Source organism: Leucopleurus acutus, assembly GCF_964270905.1.
Source record: "Leucopleurus acutus genome assembly, chromosome: 12".
Classification (NCBI taxonomy): domain Eukaryota; kingdom Metazoa; phylum Chordata; class Mammalia; order Artiodactyla; family Delphinidae; genus Leucopleurus; species Leucopleurus acutus.
The window spans coordinates 66759087-66782001 of NC_139154.1; the positions used below are offsets into that span (position 1 = coordinate 66759087).

General features: G+C 40.9%; 1 protein-coding gene and 1 long non-coding RNA gene across 4 annotated transcripts in view; one reads left to right on the forward strand and one right to left on the reverse strand.

Moving 5' to 3' along the window:
- LOC309970043 overlaps positions 1-20968 on the reverse strand; it is a 147772-nt gene extending 126804 nt beyond the window's left edge. The window contains exons 1-2 of the long non-coding RNA XR_014326664.1: positions 20766-20968; positions 20440-20482 (exon numbers count right to left, since the gene is read on the reverse strand). This is a non-coding gene — a long non-coding RNA (uncharacterized lncRNA). The remainder of the gene's footprint in view (positions 1-20439; positions 20483-20765) is intronic.
- A 450-nt stretch (positions 20969-21418) lies between these two features.
- The window catches only part of FOXN2 (forkhead box N2), a 55731-nt gene continuing 54234 nt past the window's right edge, over positions 21419-22915 (forward strand). For 2 of the 3 annotated variants that reach the window (XM_082852260.1, XM_082852263.1), the window contains exon 1: positions 21419-21580. The gene's annotated coding sequence lies outside the window, so the exon portion shown is untranslated. Of the gene's footprint in view, positions 21581-22311; positions 22373-22915 lie in introns of those variants that run through there. The other variant, XM_082852262.1, reaches the window with a different exon arrangement.

Consider the following 22915-nt stretch of genomic DNA (forward strand, 5'->3'; position numbering starts at 1 on the left):
CGGACTCCCAACCACTGCGCCATCAGGGAAGCCCTCTGTCCCTCTTTTGAAAGGTAAATGTTTAACCTTCTGGACACGCATTTAAAAATCTTTGTTTGTACAGTGAACACTGTGCCTCAGCCAGTTCATCTCAGCAAGAGCTAACTGTGGAGGGTCAGGGAAATTTGCCACAAGCGAGTTATTTATAGGTAGTTTCTGTGACATGCTCTCCTAAATTTAGCATCTTAATGAACTTCTCCAGATTAAGGAGTAACTCTCTTGCACTCTCCCACCCTTTGTGTAAAAAATTTAGCGCATACTTAGACTGATTATCTCCTTTCCTGTGTTAGAACATTCAAAGAGTTCTTTTCTCAAAATACTTCCTAGGCTGCCTTTGCTCCACATTATCCTTTTTCTGCAGCGGGGCGGGACATGGTCATCCCCTCTCGGAACTTTGTTACCAGAGCTGACCCTCCGCCCTGCCCTTCTCAAGCCTCTACACAGCCCTATGACTCCACATCCAACTGCCTGATGCAGGGGTAGGCAAACTTTTTCTTGAAAGATCTAGATAGTACATATTTTGGGATTTGTGGTCCATAGGTTCTCAGCTGCAACTACTCAACTCTGTCCTTGTAAATGCCAAAGCAGCCATAGACAATATGTAAATGAATGTATTTGGCTGTGTTCTGTTATAACTTTATTTATAGAAGTGGAAGTCAGGCCAGATTCCCCCCACACCACCCTGCCCCCAGGCTGTAGTTTGCTGACCCCTGATCTACATGCTTGTTGAAATAATACCAGTCAGACTACAACCCCTGGGAATTTGGAATTGCGACCCTGAGGCTGAGTTAAGGAATAACTGTGGGTTGCTAAGCAGGAAAGTTGGGCAAACTGGGTGGGGGCCAGTGGTGGATAGCTGGGATCACTATTTGGGACAGTCATAGGCCACATGCAAGCAAAAAACAAGCAGAAAAGCCAATCTGCAGAGAGAATGAAGCAGGCATATGAAGAAACCCCAAGACTAGAGACCATAAGATGAGAGAGAGAAGGGGGGGGAAGGGGAGTTCTTGTAAAGTTGGCTGTGCTTCCCACAGTTGTCTCATGTAATCCCTGCCTATTTTTACATTCGTTCCTCCTTCCCTTTAGCCAGCAGGCATGAATTCTGTTTCTTGCAACTAGATAACCCCAAACTCGATCAACCTTTTATACTCTAGGCATTCCAAATAACTGGCAATCCTCGGACTTGAACAGTCACCTCTCACACAACCAGGCTTTGCTAGGTGCAGGGCCACTGCCCACCCCCACACTGCCATTTCTATTCTATAGTCTTTTCTTTTGTCATATTTTGCTCAGGCATCATCTGTGGCTGAGTTAGGACTCAGTTCCCACTGCTCCTTATGTAAAGCTCTATCACTGCACTTACAATACCAAATTATATTTTCTGATTTGCTGGTCTGTAATATATATATATTTTTTGGCCATCCTCACAAAATGTATTTATTCATTTTTTTTCTTATTAGTCATCCATTTTATACACATCAGTGTATACATGTCAATCCCAATCTCCCAATTCATCACACCACCACCTCAACCCCTCCACCACTTTCCCCCCTTGGTGTCCATACATTTGTTCTCTACTTCTGTGTCTCAATTTCTGCTCTGCAAACCGGTTCATCTGTACCATTTTCTAGGTTCCACATATATTCATTAATATACGATATTTGTTTTTTTCTTTCTGACTTACTTCACTCTGTATGACAGTCTCTAGATCCAACCACATCTCTACATATGACCCAATTTCATTCCTTTTTATGTCTGAGTAATATTCCATTGTATATATGTACCACCACTTCTTTATCCATTCGTCTGTCGATGGGCATTTAGGTTGCTTCCATGACCTGGCTATTGTAAATAGTGCTGCAATGAACATTGGGGTGCATGTGTCTCTTTGAATTATGGTTTTCTCTGGGTATATGTCCAGTAGTGGGATTGCTAGGTCATATGGTAATTCTATTTTTAGTTTTCTAGGGAACCTCCATACTGTTTTCCATAGTGGCTGTATCAATTTACATTCCCACCAACAGTGCAAGAGGGTTCCCTTTTCTCCACACCCTCTCCAGCATTTGTTGTTTGTAGATTTTCTGATGATGCCCATTCTAAGTGGTGTGAGGTGATACCTCAATGTAGCTTTGATTTGCATTTCTCTAATAATTAGTGATGTTGAGCAGCTTTTCATGTGCTTCTTGGCCATCTGTATGTCCTCTTTAGAGAAATGTCTATTTAGGTCTTCTGCCCATATTTGATTGGTTTTTTTGTTTGTTTGTTTTTGTTTGTTTTTCTAATTTATTTATTTATTTATGTTTGGCTGCATTGGGTCTTCGTTGCTATGCACGGGCTTTTCTCTGGTTGTGTCGAGTGGGGCTACTCTTTGTTGCGGTAAATAGGCTTCGCATTGCGGTGGCTTCTCTTGTTGCGGAGCACGGGCTCTAGGCACACAGGCTTCAGTAGTTGTGGCACGTGGGTTGAGTAGTTGTGGCTCATGGGCTCTAGAGCGCAGGCTCAGTAGTTGTGGTGCACGGGCTTAGTTGCTCCACAGCATGTGGAATATTCCTGGACCAGGGCTCAAACCCATGTCCCCTGCATTGGCAAGCAGATTCTTAACCACTGCGCCACCAGGGAAGTCCTTGGGTTGTTTGTTTTTTAAATATTGAGCTGCATGAGCTGTTTATATATTTTGGAGATTAATCCTTTGTCCGTTGATTCATTTGCAAATATTTTTTCCCATTCTGATGGTTGTCTTTTCATCTTGTTTGTAGTTTACTTTGCTTTGCAAAAGCTTTTAAGTTTCATTAGGTCCCATTTGTTTATTTTTGTTTTTATTTCCATTACTCTAGGAGGTGGATCAAAAAAGATCTTGCTGTGATTTATGTCAAAGAGTGTTCTTCCTATGTTTTCCTCTAAGAGTTTTATGGTGTCTGGTCTTATATTTAGGTCTCTAATCAATTTTGAGTTTATTTTTGTGTATGCTGTTAGGGAGTGTTCTAATTTCATTCTTTTACATTTGCTGTCCAGTTTTCCCAGAACCACTTATTGAAGAGACTGTCTTTTTTCCATTGTACATCCTTGCCTCCTTTGTCATAGATTAGTTAACCGTATGTGTGTGGGTTTATTTCTGGGCTTTCTATCCTGTTCCATTGATGTATATTTCTGTTTTTGTGCCAGTACCATATTGTCTTGATTACTGTAGCTTCGTAGTATAGTCTGAAGTCAGGGAGCATGATTCCTCCAGCTCCGCTTTTTTCCCTCAAGACTGCTTTGGCTATTCGGGGTCTTTTGTGTTTCCATACAATTTAAAAAATTTTTTGTTCTAGCTCTGTAAAAAATGCCATTGGTAATTTGATAGGGATTGCATTGAATCTGTAGATTTCTTTGGGTAGTATAGTCATTTTCACAATATTGATTCTTCCACTCCAAGGACATGGTATATCTCTCCATCTGTTGGTATCATCTTAATTTCTTTCATCAGTGTCTTATAGTTTTCTGCATACAGGTCTTTTGTCTCCCTAGGTAGGTTTATTCCTAGGTATTTTATTCTTTTTGTTGCAATGGTAACTGGGAGTGTTTCCTTAATTTCTCTTTCAGATTTTTCATCATTAGTATATAGGAATGCAAGAGATTTCTGTGCATTAATTTTGTATCCTGCAACTTTACCACATTCACTGATTAGCTCTAGTAGTTTTCTGGTGGCATCTCTAGCATTCTCTTTGTATAGTATCATGTCATCTGCAAACAGTGACAGTTTTACTTCTTCTTTTCCAATTTGTACTCCTTTTATTTCTTTTTCTTCTCTGGTTGCCATGACTAGGACTTCCAAAACTATGTTGAATAATAGTGGCGAGTGGACATCCTTGTCTTGTTCCTGATCCTAGAGGAAATGCTTTCAGTTTTTCACCATTGAGAATGATGTTTGTTGTGGGTTTGTTGTATATGGCCTTTATTATGTTGAAGTAGTTTCCCTCTATGCCCACTTTCCGGAGAGTTTTTATCATAAGTGGGTATTGAATTTTGTTAAAAGATTTTTCTGCATCTATGGAGATGATCATACGGTTTTTATTCTCCAGTGTGTTAATATGGTGTATCACATTGATTGATTTGCGTATATTGAAGAATTTTTGCATTCCTGGGATAAATCCCACTTGATTATGGTGTATGATCCTTTTAATGTGTTGTTGAATTTTGTTTGCTAGTATTTTGTTGAGGATTTTTGCATCTATATTAATCAGTGATATTGCTCTGTAATTTTCTTTTTTTGTAGTATCTTTGTCTGGTTTGGGTATCAGGGTGATGGTGGCCTCATAGAATGAGTTTGAGAGTGTCCTTCCTCTGTACTTTTTGGAAGAGTTTGAGGAGGATGGATGTTAGCTCTTCTCTAAATGTTTGCTAGAATTCACCTGTGAAGCCATCTGGTCCTGGACTTCTGTTTGTTGGAAGATTTTAAATCACAGTTTCAATTTCATTACCTGTGATTAGTCTGCTCATATTTTCGATTTCTTCCTGGTTCAGTCTTGGAAGGTTACACCTTTCTAAGAATTTGTCCATTTCTTCCAGGTTGTTCATTTTATTGGCATAGAGTTGCTTGTAGTAGTCTCTTAGTATGCTTTGTATTTCTGCCGTGTCTGCTGTAACTTCTCCTTTTTCATTTCTAATTTTATTGATTTCAGTTCTTTCCCTCTTTTTCTTGATGAATCTGGCTAATGGTTTATCAATTTTGTTTATCTTCTCAATGAACCAGTTTTTAGTTTTATTGATCTTTGCTATTCTTTTCTTTATTTGTATTTCATTTATTTCTGCTCTGATCTTTATGATTTCTTTCCTTCTGCTAACTTTGGGTTTTGTTTGTTCTTCTTTCTCTAGTTCTTTTAGGTGTAAGGTTAGATTGTTTATTTGAGATTTTTCTTGTTTCTTTAGGTAGGCTTGTATAGCTATAAACTTCCCTCTTAGAACTGCTTTTCTGCATCCCATAGGTTTTGGATCGTCGTGTTTTCATTGTCATTTGTCTCTAGGTATTTTTTGATTTCCTCTTTGATTTCTTCAGTGATCTCTTGGTTATTTAGTAACATATTGTTTAGCCTCCATGTGTTTGTGTTTTTTACGTTTTTTTCCCTGTAATTAATTTCTAATCTAATAGCGTTGTGGTCAGAAAAGATGCTTGATACGATTTCAATTTTCTTAAATTTACTGAGGCTTGATTTGTGACCCAAGATGTGATCTATCCTGGAGAATGTTCCATGTGCACTTGAGAAGAAAGTGTAATCTGCTGTTTCTGGATGGAATGTCCTATAAATATCAATTAAGTCTATCTGGTCTATTGTATCATTTAAAGCTTCTGTTTCCTTATTAATTTTCTGTTTGGATGATCTGTCCATTGGTGTAAGTGAGGTGTTAAAGTCCCCCACTATGATTGTGTTACCGTCGATTTCCTCTTTCAGAGCTGTTAGCAGTGGCCTTATGTATTGAGGTGCTCCTATGTTGGGTGCATATATGTTTATAATTGTTATATCTTCTTCTTGGATTGATCCCTTGATTATTATGTAGTGTCCTTCCTTGTCTCTTGTACCATTCTTTATATTAAAGTCTATTTTATCTGATATGAGTATTGCTACTCCAGTTTTCTTTTGATTTTCATTTGCATGGAATATCTTTTTCCATCCCTTCACTTTCAGTCCGTATGTGTCCCTAGGTCTGAAGTGGGTCTCTTGTAGACAGCATATATATGGGTCTTGTTTTTGTATCCATTCAGCACGCCTGTGTCTTTTGGTTGGAGCATTTAATCCATTCACGTTTAAGGTAATTATTGATATGTATGTTCCTATTACCATTTTCTTAATTGTTTTGGGTTTGTTTTTGTAGGTTCTTTTGTGTTTCCCACTTAGAGAAGTTCCTTTAGCATTTGTTGTGGAGCTGGTTTGGTGGTGCTCAATTCTCTTAGCTCTTGCTTGTCTGTAAAGCTTTTGATTTCTCCATCGAATCTGAATGAGATCCTTGCTGGGTAGAGTAATCTTGGTTGTAGGTTCTTCCCTTTCATCACTTTAAGTATATCATGCTACTCCCTTCTGGATTGTAGAGTTTCTGCTGAGAAATCACCTGTAAACCTTATGGGAGTTCCCTTGTATGTTATTTGTCGTTTTTCCCTTGCTGCTTTCAATAATTTTTATTTGTCTTTAATTTTTGCCAATTTGATTACTATATGTCTCAACATGTTTCTCCTTGGGTTTATCCTGTATGGGACTCTCTGCACTTCCTGGACTTGGGTGGCTATTTCTTTTCCCATGTTAGAGAAGTTTTCGACTATAATCTCTTCAAATATTTTCTCTGGTCCTTTCTCTCTCTCTTCTCCTTCTGGGACCCCTGTAATGCGAATGTTGTTGCATTTAATGTTGTCCCAGAGATCTCTTAGGCTGTCTTCATCTCTTTTCATTCTTTTTTCTTTATTCTGTTTTGCAGCAGTGAATTCCACCATTCTGTCTTCCAGGTCACTTATCCATTCTTCTGCCTCAGTTATTCTGCTATTGATTCCTTCTAGTGTCGTTTTCATTTCAGTTATTGTATTGTTCATCTCTGTTTGTTTGTTCTTTAATTCTTCTAGATCTGTGTTAAACATTTCTTGCATCTTCTCGATCTTTGCCTCCATTCTTTTTCCGAGGTCCTGGATCATCTTCATTATAATTATTGTGAATTCTTTCTCTGGAAGATTGCCTATCTCCATTTCATTTAGTTGTTTTTCTGGAGTTTTATCTTATTACTTCATCTGGTACATAGCCCTTTGCCTTTTCATCTTGTGTATCTTTCTGTGAATGTGGTTTTTGTTCAACAGCCTGCTGGATTGTAGTTCTTCTTGCTTCTGCTGTCTGCCCTCTCTGGTCTGTAATTTTAACTATAACTTTCATCTCTATGCTAAGTACAGTGCCTGGCACGTAGTAGGAACTGAATATGCTTACTTAATGAATGAAGTAAAGGTACCCATTGGTAAACAGATCTGTAAAATACAGATGTGTTCCAAACAGGTGATATGTTCCAAAAGGGATCCTTGGATGTCTCTTCCAGCTTCATGAGCCCAAACAGAAATAAAATAAGTGATGAATTTGTTCATATGTAAAGGATTATAGAAAAGGACTCAATATGCCATTATATTCAACCTCATTAAAAGTGTTGTTCAAACCTATATTCTTACTGAAATTTTTCTCTGCCTATTTTATCAGTAACTGCATATGTTAACATCTCCCACTAAAATTGTCATTTTTTTTCTTCCTTGTCATTCTGTAATTTTTGCTTTATGTACCATAAGGTTATGTTATTAGAATAATACAAATTTAGAATTTAAAAAATCTTCCTGGCTAATTAAATCTTTACCATTATGAAGAGTCTCCCTTTATCTCTAGCACTACTTTTTGTTTTAGAGTCTACTTAATCTATTCCAGCTTTCTTTTGGTAGTATTGCATGGTTTAGTTTTTTCCATCCCTTTTCTTTTGAACTTTTTGCATTTTTATAGTTTAGATATATCCCTTGTAAACAGCATGTAGTTGGATTTTGAATTTTTGTCCAGTCTGACAGTCTGTTCTAGCTGGTTACATGTACTAGTGGCCCCAGGTTCATCACACCTCCTAATATTTATGTCCTTAAATAGTTCCCTCCCCTTGACTCTGGGATGGACCTGTAATTTGCTTTCCAGTAGAATGTGGCAGAAGTGACAATGTGCTATTTCCAAGCCTAACCCTTTTGGAAGCCCTGAGTTTGTATATAAGAAGTCTGCTTATCTCCCTGGAGAGACTACATGGAGAGGCATATGGAAAGGAAGAAGTCATGAAACTATTTGCACAAAAATCAAAGAATTCAATCAACGGTGAGAACCAATGCCCTATACATATGATCTCAGTCACGCTGGTCCAGCTAACACTCACCATTGGAGCCATGATAACTGATGTGCCAGACATGAGAGTAAAGCTATCTGGGATGCTTTAGCCCCAGCAGAAAATCACCCAGAGATAAGCCATTCCCTTTGTGTCCTATCCAAGTTCCTGACCCATAGAATCATGAAATATTGGTAAAATGGTGGTAAAGTTACTAAATTTGGGGGCAGTTTGTTGCACAGTAATAGGTAACCAAGGAAGACCTTTAAGATGGTGGAGGAGTAATATGTGGAGATCACCTTCCTCCCCACAAATACATCAGAAAAACATCTACATGTGGAACAACTCCTACAAAACACCTATTGAATGCTGGCAGAGGACCTGAGACTTCCCAAAAGGCAAGAAACTCCCCATGTACCTGGGTAGGGCAAAAGAAAAAACAGAGACAAAAGAATAGGGATGGGACCTGAACCTCTGGGAGGGAGCTGTGAAGGAGGAGAAGTTTCCACACACTAGGAAGCCCCTTAACTTGCAGAGATGAGGGGTGGCCGCGGGGAAGCTTCGGAGCCATGGAGGAGAGCACAGCAATAGAGGTGCAGAGGGCAAAGCAGAGAGATTCCTGCACAGAGGATCAGTGCCAACCAGCACTCACCAGACTGAGAGGCTTGTCTGCTCACCCGCCTGGATGGGTGGTGGCTGGGAGCTGAGGCTCTGGCTTCGGAAGTCAGATCCCAGGGAGAGGACTGGTGTTGGCTGCGTCAACACAGCCTGAAGGGGGCTGTTGCACCACAGCTAGCCGGGAGGGAGTCCAGGAAAAAGTCTGGACCTGCCTAAGAGGCAAGAGACAATTGTTTCGGGATACACAAGGAGAGCAGATTCAGAGCATCACCTAAACGAGCTCCAGAGACGGGCATGAGCCACAGCTATCAGCATGGACCCCAGAGACAGGCATGAAACGCTAAGGCTGCTGGTGCAGCCACCAAGAAGCCTGTGTGCAAGCACAGGTCACTCTCCACACCTCCACTCCCAGGAGCCTGTGTAGCCCACCACTGCCAGGTTCCTATTATCCAGGGACAACTTCCCTGGGAGAACACAAGGCGTGCCTCAGGCTGTTGCAATGTCATGTCTGCCTCTGCTGCCGCAGGCTCACCCCGCATTCTGTATCCTTCCCTTCCCCCAGATTGAGTGAGCCAGAGCCCCCTAATCAGCTGTTCCTTTAACCATGTCCTGTCTGAGTGAAGAACAGACACCCTCAGGAAACCTACACGCAGAGGCGGGGCCAAGTCCAAAGCTGAACCCCAGGAGCTGTGCGAACAAAGAAGAGAAAGGGAAATGTCTCCCAGCAGCCTCAGGAGCAGCAGATTAAATCCCCACAATCAACTTGATGTACCCTGCATCTCTGGAATACCTGAATAGACAATGAATCATCCCAAAATTGAGGTGGTGGACTTTGGGAGCAGCTGTAGACGTGGGGTTTGCTTTCTGCAACTAATTTGTGTTTGGTTTTACGTTTATCTTACTTTAGTATTTAGAATTTACTATCATTGGTAGATTTGTTTATTGATTTGGTTGCTCTCTTTTTTTCTTTATGTATAGATATATGTATATTTTCCTTTTTCTCTTTTTGTGAGTGTGTATGTGTATGCTTCTTTGTGTGATTTTGTCTGTATAGCTTTGCTTTTACCATTTCTCCTAGGGTTCTGTCTGTCCGTTTTTTTTGTTTGTTTGTTTGTTTTAGTATAGTTTTAGTGCTGTTTATCATTGGTGGATTTCTTTTTTGGTTTGGTTGCTCTCTTCTTTTTTTCTTCCTTGTTTTCTTTTTATTACATAAATTTTTTTTAAAATTTTTAAAATAACTTTAATTTATTTTATTTTTTTCTTTCTCTCTTTCTTTTTTTCTCCCTTTTCTTCTGAGCCATGTGGCTGACAGGGTCTTGGTGCTCCAGCTGGGTGTCAGGCCTGTGCCTCTGAGGTGGGAGAGTCGAGTTCAGGACACTGGTCCACCAAAGACCTCAAATGGCAAAAGCTCTCCCAGGGATCTCCATCTCAATGCTAAGACCCAGCTTCACTCAACGACCAGCAAGCTACTGTGCTGGACACCCTATGCCAAACAACTAGCAAGACGGGAACACACCACCACCCATTAGCAGACAGTCTGCCTAAAATCATAATAAGGTCACAGATACCCCAAAACACACCACCAGATGCAGTCTTGCCCACCAGAAAGACAAGATCCAGCCTCATCCCCCAGAACACAGGCACCAGTCCCCTCCACCAGGAAGCCTACACAGCCCACTGAACCAACGTTAGCCACTGGGGCAGAGAGAAAAAACAATGGGAACTACGAACCTGCAGCCTGTGAAAAGGAGACCCCAAACACACTAAATTAAGCAAAATGAGAAGACAGAGAAGCACACAGCAGATGAAGGACCAAGGTAAAAACCCAGCAGACCAAACAAGTGAAGAGGAAATAGGCAGTCTACCTGAAAGAGAATTCAGAGTAATGATAGTAAAAATGATCCAAAATCTTAGAAACAGAACGAAGAAAATACAGGAAACATTTAACCAGGACCTAGAAGAACTAAAGAGCAAATAAACAATGATGAACAACACAATAAATGAAATTAGGAATTCTCTAGAAGGAATCAATAGCAGAATAACTGAGGCAGAAGAACGGCTGAGTGGCCTGGAAGATAACATAGTGGAAATAACTACTGCAGAGCAGAATAAAGAAAAAAGAATGAAAATAATTGAGGACAGTCTCAGAGACCTCTGGGACAACATTAAATGAACCAACATTTGAATTATAGGGGTCCCAGAAGAAGAAGAGAAAAAGAAAGGGACTGAGAAAATATTTGAAGAGATTATAGTTGAAAACTTCCCTAATATGGGAAAGGAAATAGTCAGTCAAGTCCAGGAAGCGCAGAGAGTCCCATACAGGATAAATCCAAGGAGAAACACGCCAAGACACGTATTAATCAAACTACCAAAAATTAAATACAAAGAAAAAATATCAAAAGCAGCAAGAGAAAAACAACAAATAACATACAAGGGAATCCCCATAAGGTTAACAGCTGATATTCAGCAGAAAGTCTGCAAGTCAGAAAGGTGTGGCAGGACATACTTAAAGTGATGAAAGGGAAAAACCTACAGCCAAGATTACTCTACTCAGCAAAGACCTCATTCAGATTCGACAGAGATATTAAAACCTTCAGAGACAAGCAAAAGCTAAGAGATTTCAGCACCACCAAACCAGCTTTACAACAAATGCTAAAGGAACTTCTCTAGGCAGGAAACACAAAAAAAGGAAAAGACTTACAATAACAAACCCAAAACAATTAAGAAAATGGTTAGACGAATGTACGTATCAATAACTATCTTAAATGTAAATGGATTAAATGTTCCAACTAAAAGACATAGACTGGCTGAATGGATACAAAAACAAGACCCATATATATGCTATCTACAAGAGACCCACTTCAGACCTAGGGACACATACAGATTGAAAGTGAGGGGATGGAAAAAATATTCCAAGCAAATGGAAATCAAAAGAAAGCTGGAGTAGCAATTCTCATATCAGACAAAATAGACTTTAAAATAAAGGCTATTATAAGACACAAAGAAGGACACTACATGATGAGCAAGGGATCAATCCAAGAAGAAGATATAACAATTATAAATATTTATGCACCCAACATAGGAGCACCTCAATACATAAGGCAAATGCTAACAGCCATAAAAGGGGAAATCGACAGTAACACAATCATAGTAGGGGACTTTAACACCCCACTTTCACCAGTGGACAGATCATCCAAAATGAAAATAAATAAGGAAACACAAGCTTTAAATGATACATTAAACAAGATGTACTTAATTGATCTTTATAGGACATTCCGTCCAAAAACCACAGAATACACTTTCTTTTCAAGTGCTCATGGAACATTTTCCAGGATAGATCATATCTTGGGTCACAAATCAAGCTTTGGTAAATTTACAATAATTGAGATTGTATCATGTATGTTTTCCGACCACAACGCTATGAGACTAGATATCAATACAGGAAAAAATCTGTAAAAAACACAGACACATGGAGGCTAAACAATACATTACTGAATAACCAAGAGATCACTGAAGAAATCAAAAGGAAATCAAAAATTACCTAGAATTAAATGACAATGAAAACACGATGACCCAAAACCTATGGGATGCAGCAAAAGCAGTTCTAAGAGGGAAGTTTATAGCAATACAATCCTACCTCAAGAAAAAAGAAACATTTCAAATAAACAACCTAACCTTACACCTATAGCAATTTGAGAAAGGAGAACAAAAAAACCCCAAAGTTAGAGGAAGGAAAGAAATCATAAAGATCAAGTCAGAAATAAGGGAAAAAGAATTGAAGGAAACAATGGCAAAGATCAATAAAACTAAAAGCTGGTTCTTTGAGAAGATAAACAAAATTGATAAACCATTAGCCAGACTCATCAAGAAAAAAACTGAGAAGACTCTAATCAATAGAATTAGAAATGAAAAAGGAGAAGTAACAACTGACACTGAAGAAATACAAAGGACCTTGAGAGATTACTACAAGCAACTATATGCCAATAAAATAGACAACCTGGAAGAAATGGACAAATTCTTAGAAAAGCAGAAGCTTCCAAGACTGAACCAGGAAGAAATAGAAAATATAATCAGACCAATCACAAGAACTGAAATTGAGACTGTGATTAAAAATCTTCCAACAAACAAAAGCCCAGGACCAGATGGCTTCAAAGGTGAATTCTATCAAACATTTAGAAAAGAGCTAACACCTATCCTTCTCAAAATCTTCCAAAATATAGCAGAGGGAGGAACACTCACAAACTCAGTCTATGAGGCCACCATCACCCTGATACCAAAGCCAGACAAAGATGTCACAAAGAAAACTACAGGCCAATATCACTGATGAACATGGATGCAAAAATCCTCAACAAAATACTAGCAAACAGAATCCAACAACACATTAAAAGGATCATACACCATGATCAAGTGGGGTTTATCCCAGGAATGCAAGGATTCTTCAATATACACAAATCAATCAATGTGATAAACCATATTAACAAACTGAAGGAGAAAAACCATATGATCATCTCAATAGATGCAGAAAAAGCTTTCGACAAAATTCAACACCCATTTATGATAAAAACCATTCAGAAAGTAGGCATAGATAGAACTTACCTCAAAATAATAAAGCCCATATATGACAAACCCACAGCCAACATCATTCTCAATGGTGAAAAACTGAAACTATTTCCTCTAAGATCAGGAATAAGACAAGTTAGTCCACTCTCACCACTATTATTCAACATAGTTTTGGAAGTTTTAGCCACAGCAATCAGAGAAGAAAAAGAAATAAGAGGAATGCAAATAGGAAAAGAAGAAGAAAGCTGTCACTGTTTGCAGATGACATGATACTATACATAGAGATTCCTAAAGATGCCACCAGAAAACTACTAGAGCTAATCAATGAATTTGGTAAAGTAGCAGGATACAAAATTAATGCACAGAAATCTCTTGCCTTCCTACACACTAATGATGAAAAACCTGAAAGAGAAATTAAGGAAACACTCCCATTTACCATTGCAACAAAAAGAATAAAATACCTAGTAATAAACCTACCTAAGGAGACATGCAGAAAACTATAAGACACTGATGAAAGAAATTAAAGATGATACAAACAGATGGATAGATATACCACATTCTTGGAGTGGAAGAATCAACATTGTGAAAATGAATATACTACTCAAAGCAATCTACAGATTCAATGCAATCCCTATCAAACTACCAATTGCATTTTCCACAGGAGTAGAACAAAAAATTTCACAATTTGTATGGAAACACAAAAGACCCCAAAGAGCCAAAGCAATCTTGAGAAAGAAATACGTAGCTGGAGGAAACAGGCTCCCTGACTTCAGACTATACTACAAAGCTACAGTAATCAAGACAGTATGGTATTGGCACAAAAACAGAAATATAGATCAATGGAACAGGATAGAAAGCCCAGAGATAAACCCACACACATATGGTCACCTTATTTTTGATAAAGGAGGCAACAGTATACAATGGAAAAAAGACAGCCTCTTCAATAAGTGGTGCTGGGAAAACTGGACAGCTACATGTAAAAGAATGAAATTAGAACACTCCCTAACAGCATACACAAAAATAAACTCAAAATGGATCAAAGGCCTAAATGTAAGGCCAGACACTATAAAACTCTTAGAGGAAAACATAGGCAGAACACTCTATGACATAAATCACAGCAAGATCCTTTTTGACCCACCTCCTAGAATAATGGAAATAAAAACAAAAATAAACAAATGGGACCTAATGAAACTTAAAAGCTTTTGCACAGCAAAGGAAAACATAAAGAAGACAAAAATACAACCCTCAGAATGGGAGAGAATATTTGCAAATGAAGCAACTGACAAAGGATTAATCTCCAAAATTTACATGCAGCTCAATATCAAAAAAAAACAACTCAATCCAAAAATGGGCAGAAGACCTAAATAGCCATTTCTCCAAGAAGATATACAGATTGCCAACAAACACATAAAAGGATGCTCAACATCACTAATCATTAGAGAAATGCAAATCAAAACTACAATGAGGTATCACCTTACACCAGTCAGAATGGCCATCATGAAAAACTCTACAAACAATTAATGTTGGAGAGGGTGTGGAGAAAAGGGAACCCTCTTGCACTGTTGATGGGAATGTAAAGTGATATAGCCACTATGGAGAACAGTATGGAGTTTCCTTATAAACCTAAAAATAGAAGTACCATATGACCCAACAATCCCACTACTGGGCATATACCCTGAGAAAACCGTAATTCAAAAAGAGTCATGTACCACAATGTTCATTGCAGCACTATTTACAATAGCCAGGACATGGAAGCAACCTAAGTGTCCATCGACAGATGAATGGATAAAGAAGATGTGGCACATATATACAATAGAATATTACTCAGCCATAAAAAGAAACGAAATTGAGTTATTTGCGGTGAGGTAGATGGATAGAGTCTGCCCTGCAGAGTGAAGTAAGTCAGAAAGACAAAAACAAATACCGTATGCTAACACATATATAGAGTCTAAAAAAAAAAAAAAGGTTCTGAAGAACCTAGGGGCAGGACAGGAATAAAGATGCAGACATAGAGAGTGGACTTGAGGACATGGGGTGGGGGAAGGGTAAACTGGGACGAAGTGAGAGAGTGGCATGGATATATATACACTACCAAATGTAAAATAGATAGCTAGTGGGAAGCAGCCACATAGCACAGGGAGATCAGCTCGCTGCTTTGTGACCACCTAGAGGGGTGGGATAGGGAGGGTGGGAGGGAGACCAAGAGGGTGGAGATATGGGTATATATGTAGATGTATAGCTGATTCACTTTGTTATAAAGCAGAAACTAACACACCATTGTGAAGCAATTATACTGCAATAAAGATGTTAAAAAAGAAAATAGGCAACCAAAAAAATCTTTTTCATTAAATTAACATCTGTTTTCACTTAATGTAATTAGCGATATATTTGGATTTAAATCTACCATCTTATTAAGTACTTCCTGTTTGTCTTGCCTGTTGTATACTGTTAGTTTTGTCCTATCTTAGATTGATTACCTTTTATTACTCCATTACTTCTCTCCTTTTAGATTGGAAATTGTATGATGTGATGGTTAATTTTATATGTCATTTGGCTGTGTTACAGTGCCCAAATATTTAGTCAAACATTATTCTAGATGTTTCTGTGAAAATGTTTATTGGATGAGATCAACATTAAAATTAGTGTACTTTGAGTAAAGCAGATGACCCTCCATTACATGGGTGAGCTTCATCCATTTAGTTGAAGGCCTTAATAAAACAAAGACTGATCTCCCCCGAGCAAGAAGGAATTCTGCCAGCCAACTGATTTTGGACTCAAACTGCAATTCTTCCTTGGGCTTCCAGCTTGTCAGACTACCCTGTAGATTTTGGACTTCCAAGCCCCTCCATAATCACTTGAGCCAATTCCTTAAAATAAGTGTCTTTCTCTCTATCTCTCTCTCTCGCTCTAGCTCTTGCTGTCACTCTACACACACACACATACACACACATGCTGTTAGTTCTTTTTCTCTGGAGAACCTTGACTAATACACATAGTCTTATATCATTCCTTTAGTGATTTTTGTAGAGATTACAAAATGTATTCTTGACTTAGAGTCTATTATTAATTGTAACTTTTTCCATTTTCCTAGACAATGCAGATTTTAGAACACTGGATTCCTTTTCCCCTCTCCTGACATATATACAGTTGTGTATTTTTAAATACAGAAGACATTACTACTATTGACTTAAATAGTTAATATCAATATTCATGTAGAATTATCCACATATTTATTATTTTGATTGATCTTTATTTCCTGTCTTTTTTAAAAATAAATTTATTTATTTATTTATTTATGGCTGTGTTGGGTCTTCATTGCTGCGTGCGGGCTTTCTCTAGCTGCAGAGAGTGTGGGCTTCTTATTGCGGTGGCTTCTCTTGTTGCGGAGCATGGGCTCTAGGCATGCGGGCTTCAGTAGCTGTGGCATGCGGGCTCAGCAGTTGTGGCTCGTGGGCTCTAGAGTGCAGGCTCAGTAGTTGTGGTGCATGGGCTTAGTTACTCCACGACATGTGGGATCTTCCCAGACTAGGGCTCGAATCTGTGTCCCCTGCATTGGCAGGCAGATTCTTAACCACTGCACAACCAGGGAAGCCCTCCTCATGTATCTCTGATTTAACAATTAGGATAATTTCCTTCTGCTTAAAGAATGCCACTATCAATCTGCTGGTGACAAATACTCTATTTTGAAAATTTTACCTTCATTTTTAAAATATTTTAGAAATATTTAGTCCTTTGAAGTTATCATTCTATCATTTTCTGGCTTAAGATAGTTCTGTTATAAAGTAAGTTGTGGGACTTCCCTGGTGGTCCAGTGGTTAAGACTCCACACTCCCAAAGCAGGGGGCCCAAGTTCAATCTCTGGTCAGGGAACTAGAGCCTGCATGTTGCAACTAAAAGATCCTGCATGCCACAACAAAGATCCTGCATGCCACAACAAAGATCCTGCATGCTGCAATGAGTATCCCACAACTAAGACTCAGCACAACCAAATAAATAAATATTTTTAAAAAAATTAGTTGTCAGTCTAATTTTTGTTTCTTTAAAGATCAATTCTTATTTTCTCTAGCTGCTCTTTAAGATTTTTCTTTGTCTTTGGATTTTAGCAGTTTTTTCATAATGTGTTTATGTGTCAATTGTGTTGATTGAAAAATTTTTTTTATCCTGCTAGGGATTCATTCATTCAAATATTATTTCTGCCCAATACTGTCTTTTCCTTCCTTCTGGAATTCCATTCACGTGCATATTAAACTTTATCACTGTATCTTCTACATGCTTTCCCTGTGTTCTGTATTTTCCATCCTTTTTATTCTTTGTGCTTCATTCTGAGTATTTTTTTCTGACTTATCTTCTAGTTCCCTAACTTTATATCCGTGTCTAATATGTTATTATACCCATCACTGAGTTATTTTCAGTTAGTGAACTTTTTGGTTCTAAAATTTTCATCTGATTCTTTTTTCAAGTTTCTAGTTATCTGCCTAAATTATTAATCTTGTGTTTTATTTATTTATATATAGTAAGCATTGTTATTTTTAAATCTATGTTTGATAATTTCACTCTCTGAACTCCTTTTGGGTCTGTTTTTGTTCTCTGTTGTTTCTGCTGATTTTTTTTCCTTGTATGACTTACTTTTAATTGTACACTAGACTTTGTATTTGCAAAATTATTAGTAGAAATGACTTCAGGCCTAGCATGATATTACTTTACTCCAGGAAGGATTTTAGTTTGCCTCCACCAAAGTCTTGTGGGTATTAGCTCAAGGAATTATCCTAATGCACTCACAGGGTTGAGATGTTTTGAAAATGAGATGTCACCCATTTACTTCTAGGATGTAGCCATTTGGATTCCTAGTACAAAGCAAGGGAGTTTCAACAGAGCTCTCCTCCTGCCTCCTTAGCACACCCTGAATTCCAATCATTGTCCCTCATCCCTGCTCATCCTCCCAGCAACCTTCTATGGAATGGATAAATGGATGTCCCTGGGCCTCCATCATTCCTCAGATCCATGGCCTGGTAATTCCTATCTTATTAACTCTCTGATGCCTTTGAATTGATTTTTTAATATTTTGTTGAGTTTTTCTAGTCTCCTCAATAGGAGGATTGGTCCAAATTAATCCCAATACCAGAGCTTATACAAATGTAGCTATGATTAAACATAGGTAGTTGTTTTTAAGAAGGACTTTGAAAACAATCCTTAAAGGAAAAAAGAATTAACTTTCATTCACAATCTTTTGAGTCCAAGGGGCAGCTCAGTATTTAGGAATGTTGCATCCGAGTTCTGATATCATGTGAGGAAAGTTACTTCTTTTATTGACAAATACTATTGAACATCATCTTTGTTCTGAAAGCTATTCTAAGAAATTGCATTATAAGGATGAAAAAGACATGATCACTGACCTCAAGGGGCTTGAAGTCTAGATTCCGTGTTGGTAAACTGGTTACTTTTCATGATCAAACAGTCTTTTGTTAAATACACGTGATACAATGATAAATACATTTAAAATTTAAACATGTATATTTGAGTTCCTATCACTTTTCAACCTAAACATGAGGGCATTTTAAACAATATATTTTCTAATGCATTTGTCTTCTAGTAAAGTTTACTAATGAGTACGTTCTTTTAAAGTATTTTGGAGAAAGAAGAATACAAGCTTTGGGACTTCCCTGGTGGTGCAGTGGTTAAGAATCCACCTGCCAATGCAGGGCACACAGGTTCCAGCCCTGGTCCGGGAAGATCCCACATGATTTGGAGCGACTAAGCCCGTGTGCCACAACTACTGAGCCTGTGCTCTAGAGCCCGCGAGCCACAACTACTGAGCCTTCATGCCTCAACTACTGAAGCCCACGTGCCTAGAGCCCGTGCTTGGCAAAAAGAGAAGCCACCACAATGAGAAGCCCACACACCACAACGAAGAGTAGCCCTCGCTCGCCACACCTAGAGAAAGCCCATGCGCAGCAACGAAGACCCAACGCAGCCAAAAACAAATAATAAATAAATTTATTTTAAAAAAAAAAAAGGAATACAAGCTTTGCAGGAGATCTTAAACACCAGGATCCTTTTTTTCCTAAAGTGTTAGGCTCTGGTTTCCTAGACTTTTTACTCTTGTAAACTCCTGGGAAAAAGCTACTCACTCTGAAACATTATTATTTTTAATCAGAGCTTTTCCTTGGTAGATATTCAAAGCCCTCTAAAATAGCCTCTAAGTATAAAAGTGTCCCTGGACTCTGAACTGTGTGACAGATTTCCTAAGAGACCTGAGCCTTACCCGCAGAGATTATTTAAATGTGCCAGCCTCTCTGGGGTGAATCAGTCAGTAGAGAGGACCAGCAGAGAAAGCTTAGTGGATGCGGATGCAGTAGGTTCATTATTTGACCATGGACAAGTTACATCACTTTTCTGGATTTGTTTTCCCATCCATGATAGATTGGGCTCCTAGATGATATATCTCTAAAGTATATATAACTTCCAGTTCTCAAATTCTGCAATTCTTCTGGAATTGAGGAGGATTGTTTTGTCACCTGAGTTTAAAATAGATTAGAAGGAAAAACAGAAACTAAAGTTCCATATATCAAGTAAGACACTAGTGCAATAATCTATAAGGAGATGAAGACCTATGTTAGTGGCCACCATGACAATGACCAGCAGAGATAAAACAAGACTGAGGTCTGAGGAGACTGTCGCTCTCCAGAAGCCACCTTCTCTCAAACTTTCTTCCTTCTTACCTCTTCTCCCTTTCTGCTACACTGTTCCTCTAGAAACTTCCTTGACTTTGTCCACATGAGGGGGTAACAGTGATTGAGCTTAAGGGAGAAAGTGAAGCAACTCTTGCTTCAAATGAAGCAACTGTTGCTTCAACTGAAGCACATTGTACATTTGCCTTGTGGTCTCTTACTCTGAATGCAGCTACGAGGCCCTCCAGGACAGTGTAATGAAAAACAAATGGAACTAGTAGATGACTGGATAAATCGTATAAACGTGTTTTCATCTGTGGAATGAGGGGATGAAACTTCCATTTTTGTTATTATATATTGTGATTCCTATAATTCTTCTGCATCTCTGTCACCCCCACAGCTTGACTTGTTTAGTTGTCAGTAGGCAGCTTGTTTCATATTCTGCCCACTTTATACTTAGAGCCTGGCACATATACAGTTAACATTCATTTTTCAGGAAGGAAATGAACTTCTGTTAGTACCTACTATGCCTCAGTCACTGTCCAGGTCTCTTTCATATACCCTTTTAAAAAAAAATCCATTCAACACATTTGTGAGATAGGTATCACTACTCTAGTTTTTGAAGATGTAGATATAGGAATTCAGAGATTTAATTATCAGGATCAAAATGATAGCAGTAAAATGGAGGCTTAGTTTTGTCACTTACCCTCTATTTGACACGTTATTTTTCTATGCCTCAGTTTCCTTATCTGTAAAGTTGGAATTAGTAAGAGTTAGGATAGGGTTGGAAGATTTAGCAAAAAAAAAAAACAAACAAAATAAACTAGGAAGTATTTCCCAAATGGTACATTCTTATGCTGAAATTCAGATTTAGCTGGGCACACCTGTATTTTATCTGGCAATGCTATTTTAGCACTATGGTTATGATAATGCATGTAAAGAATTTAGCCCAACCCGTATCACTTAGTGAGCGCCCAGTAAATGCTTATTAAATTTTGGATCTGATTCCTGTCTTTTTTTTTTTTTTTTTACCTCAGACACGTTGAGCTTAGTTTCCACACAAAATTTCAGTCAAGCGAGGGTGATACTACTTTAAGTTTCTATTAGTTCTTTATCGTTCCTAAAGCTCTTTCAAAGCTTGGCCAATGCCGGAAAGCTCCTGAGGAAACCCACAGAAGCTCGGACTTTTGAGGGCCGTCGCTTTAGTCCCAGCACAGCCTCCGCAGACGGACCAGCCGGGCGGCCACCCGTCGCTCCGCCCAGCCGCGCCCCGCCTCCGCCCCATCTCGGCCACTCAGCGGCCGCGCCGCGCCCCGCCGCATTCTTATAGGTCCTTCGCGGGGCAAGCGAGGCCTTTCCATTTTCCCGCCTTCCCCAGCCCCTCCTCAGCCCGAAACCCGACTGGCCCACAACGTCTCCGCCCTGCTTTCCGTGCGAGCCCCGCCCTTCCGGACACTGCATCCCCCTTCCTCCCACACCCGCCGCCTGGGCAGCCTGCCGGGTCCCAGTCCTGGCCCCCCGGTAGGAGGTGGGAGGGGACAGGGAGGGACGGGAGGAGCCCCCCTCCCAAGGGGTCGCTGGAGGCGGGGACCGGAGGGAGGGGCGGGGCTCATCTCCTTGGCGCCGCGTTGCCATGGCAGCGGGGGGAGGGCGGAGGGAGGGGAGGAAGAGAGCCGGAGGGGGATGTGGTACTGCCGCGGCCGCCACCGCAGCTGCCGCTGCCTGCTCGTTGCCGCGTCTTCCCGGAGGCGGCTACTGGAAGCCGCCGAGAGCAGCTGCGGTGCTCTGCCATATTGTGTCTTCCCCTGCTCGTTCCTCACCCCTCCGCTGCGGCGGCCGAGCTGACGGTGAGTCCCGGGAGGAGCGGCGCCCTCCTCAGCAGGCGCCGCCCGGCGTCCGCGCTCCGGGCAGAGAGTGCGGCGGCCGCCGGGCGTGGGGCGCGGAGGCGGCTGTCCCGTGACGGGCCCGGACATTTTTGTCCCGTGAGGGATTGGCGCTGGCGCGGGGGTCTCCCCTGCGCGCGCCTTGGGTGGCGTGTGGGCTCCCGGGGGGGTGGCGAACTGAGGGTAGTGCGGCCCCGTGAGGAGTTAGGAGTTTTTCCTGAGGGGTGTAATGACCGCCCGGGAGACGGTGTCGCGCGGCGGAAACCGCGGCGAGGGGTGCCGGCTCTTCAGAAAGGCTTGGAGGTGGCCCCGAGGACGCTTAGGGCTCGACTCGGGACGAATCTGCTGTTGGGGAAAGCGCCCCAAACCCGTCGGGAGTCTTTGCAGCACAGACGCACCCCCTCCCCCCGCCCCCGGCATAAAGTGCAGCAAGACGTGCGGGGCGTGGAGCCCTCGCCCGGCCCCGGGCGGACTGGCTGGGCCCGGCCAAATAGTGCCCGGGGAGGCTCCGGGCGCGGCCGGCAGTGAACTTCGAGCAGCGGGGCGGCTGGGCGTTGGGGGTGGGCAGGGGCGGGTCCCGGATGTGGGGGTGGCCGACCCAGGCACCCTCTGGCCCCTCCTCCAGCGGGCGCCCGGGGGGCCTCCGAGGGTTGCTGTCTTGGTGGGATGGGAGTTAGTGTTTCAGCGCTGCAATATGGACACTTCCTGTTCGCCGCTTCTCTTGGGCCCTTGGTTATCTGTGCCCTTACCGGGAAGGTGAGAGGTCGTGTGGGCGTGTGCGAGGCCCTTCAGCCTTCTGAGTTCGCCCCATCGCAACAGCAGCGAGGCTGGAACCCGGGAGGACGGTGGGAGTCAGGGGAAAGCGGCCCATGTGCGTAGTGCTCCGTCTTACTCAACTCCACCCCATTGCCCCTTTGCAGAGTGCCTCTGTTCCCATCGCAGCTCACGGGAGTTGGCGTGTCTTAATAAACTGGGGGCACACTCTCGGGATCTTCCTGGACCTGATTTCTGCTTTAAAGCCTCTTTAAAGCAGCCTCTGTACTTGGTTTTCTCCTTACAGAAAAAAGTCTTAGCGTGCAAAGAAATGACGCATACTTTATTTCTTCTACCCCAACTCCGAGGTTGTGGGAGGAGGTTATTATTTTCAGGTTAGTTTACGCTGTTAATCTTGTCTTCTGATTGTGACAGCCACGTGGCCGGTTGAGTGTAACTGAGCGCCCTAGCGCAGCCAGGGCTAAGGCTTCACTGGTAGCCAGGGGGCTTTGTAACCATGCAGTAGCTTTGCATCCACATGTATTT